Below are 2,778 nucleotides of genomic sequence, written 5' to 3' on the forward strand. Positions count from 1 at the left end.
TCTTTTCCCAGACACTTACCCATCTATGGTACTTAAAAAGTTGAGCTGCTAAATCCTTAGGGACAGGCCACTAGTACTATAATACTGATGGCAGTAGAAAGAGGTGAAAATTGGGTGGTAACAAAGGTGGCAGAGTACATGGCAGAATAGGAGTGTTTCTCTTGCTGCACATCTTCAGAGAAAACATGATTCATGTGCCTGCACCTCCAAGTGGCATTGCTGGCAAGGATGAAACCTCTGGGACTGGCAGGACAGAGATCAATGGAATTGCTTAGAGGACCCTGCCCAGCCTGGCTTCTGCTAGGTTCACTTTCTCACTTTTTTCTGGTCGCTGTTCACCTGTCACCTCCATAGAGAGCCTGCCCCTGACATGCTATCTATCAAAACATCTTCTCCCATTAGTCTTCCAACCCTACTCTGCTGCATTTGTCTTAACTTTTTTATCTCTACCTGAATTATATTATATATTTGCATTTTTTATTTGTTTACTGTCGGTCTCCGTGCACTAGAATGTAAGCTCTGTGAGGGCAGGCACTTTGTCTCTTATTTGTCTTTGTCTCTTATTCACTCGTTTCCCCAGTGCCATAGACACTCAATTCAACATTTTGTTGATGGATGGATAAATGAATCCCAGATTTTGTACTTGTCTTTGGCAGAGCTAAAGCTCTACAACTTTATGCATTTCAGAAAGGGTTTGGAACATACCCCTGGCCTATGGGGTTTTTTCCTTCTTTGCCAAATTAAGCTAAAAATGACTTTTCCTATCACGATTATTAAGTTTACACTGTGCATCTATGTTCACAACTATCGGGGAGATAGAAATCCTTAGTAACTGTGAAGTTAACTTTGATTTACATTGAAAAACCCTGATATTCTCAAACACATTAACGTCTCATTTATTTAGCACCCATAAATTTGTAATGGTATGTGCATTACAAATTGGTCTGAAGTATATTTTCTCTATTATTTGAAGTAAGGTTTTGCTGTGTCAATTGATAGTCTGAACAAGATTGCAGGGAAACTGATTAACTACTTAACAAAATAAATGCTCATACAAGTTTTTTTTAGAGTATTCAGCAATACCAGCATATCCATGTTCCAATGGTTTAAATGGTTCATCTCTACTGAGTAAAGCAGATCCAATAGAACCTTGAATTGAAATGCTAACTTTGGATCTTGTTTGACCCTTAAAACAGTACAACTTTGCAGAGGCTGGGACATGAAATTTCTGTATTCCATTTTTGGCAACAAAATTTAAGAAGGAATTAACACAAGAGATGCATGAAAAGATGGTCCCCTTGATGGCTGAGACACAGGTTGCACCTCTAAATTCCTCAATTTCCTTTACTTGTTCATCTAGAACTTATGATTGTCAGGCAAACTCATCTAGTTCCTAAGTCAGTCCTGACTAGGGCCAGAGGCATATTAGCAATCTTTGCTCCTGTCCGTAAAAAAATAATTTAAATAATAATATTGACCATTTCCTGAATATTTACTACATGCCACACACTGAACTATGAACTAAAATAGTATTTCCATTAACCTTCTCGATAAAGCGCATGAGTTAAGCATTATCTCATTTTACAAATGGGGGAACTGAGGTTCAAAGAGGTTTATTAATTTATGCCATGAAGTCCCATAGCTGGTAAACAGCAAAGCCAGGATTTAGAAGCAAATGCTTTTAACCCCCAAGTCACTGCTCTTATCCAGCGCACCAAAGGTAGGTGGCCTTTGGTGCCAAAAACTCAGCCTCAGTGTGATGAATAAACCCTGTGTGCCCTGGTATCTTCCATGTTTTTTCCCTCCAACACTCTTGTGGCTATCCCAGTCCATAGGCCTACAGCTTTGCCTTGGTTTCTCTGCCTAGCCCTGTAGTTATTTCCAGTAACAGCTACTGGCTAGGCCCAATATGTAACTCAGATTTGGCATGTTTCCCTTTCCTAAGGCAACTCCCAGGGACATACTCCACCCCACTGATGAAAACCCTTTGATTCTCATGCCAGTCAGAATGACATATGAGCTTGCTCAGTCCTTAAAAATGCCCATTAGAGCCTTCTCCAGGCTCTGTAGACAACTTAACTTTCCCTCATCCCATCCTGAAGACCATGCCTGCCATCTTTTTTGTTAAGGTTCCATCATGTCTTGAGGTGTAATCCATTTTCCATAGTTTAGCCCAAAGACTTCTTTGGCAGAGGCTTTCTGCCCACATCATTATTTTCGTTTCTTCTAGTGTAATGATTAAACTTGCTCAGTAGCAATTGTTTATCCAAGAACTTAGCAAAACAGCTATTTCTGATTGCAGTGCACCTGGAGATTCAGCCTTGTCAAATGGTGCATTCTTATTCCAGGTGGATAAACTAATAGGGACAGTTGGCTACCTGAAATAATTGAAAATCTTCTAAGCTGACATTCTAGGTAAATTAACTTCCTCCCTTTCCTTATTTCCATCTTTCTGCCCAATCCACTTTCTTCTCCCAGGCAAATTTACTCAATATTCTTTTCGTGTCATCATCTTAATCTTGCCATGAAGACTTCTTCATCAAGCCCTTGGCCCAGAACAATTCACTTCATCCATTTATTATGCGACCATCGTCTAAATGTATGATTATCCATAAAACTCCATCTGAAAAATTGGAAGGGAGGTTGCAATTATCTCCCAACTCTACCTTTTTCCTAAACAAACAACTATTCTTTCTCCTCCTGTCTTTCTATGTTACAAACACATTATCAGTTAACAGCAACTATCAAGATTTCTCTAATGCATTGGTTACGTCTCCA

Source organism: Tursiops truncatus, chromosome 1 (assembly GCF_011762595.2).
Source record: "Tursiops truncatus isolate mTurTru1 chromosome 1, mTurTru1.mat.Y, whole genome shotgun sequence".
In the NCBI taxonomy this organism is placed as follows: Eukaryota; Metazoa; Chordata; class Mammalia; order Artiodactyla; family Delphinidae; genus Tursiops; species Tursiops truncatus.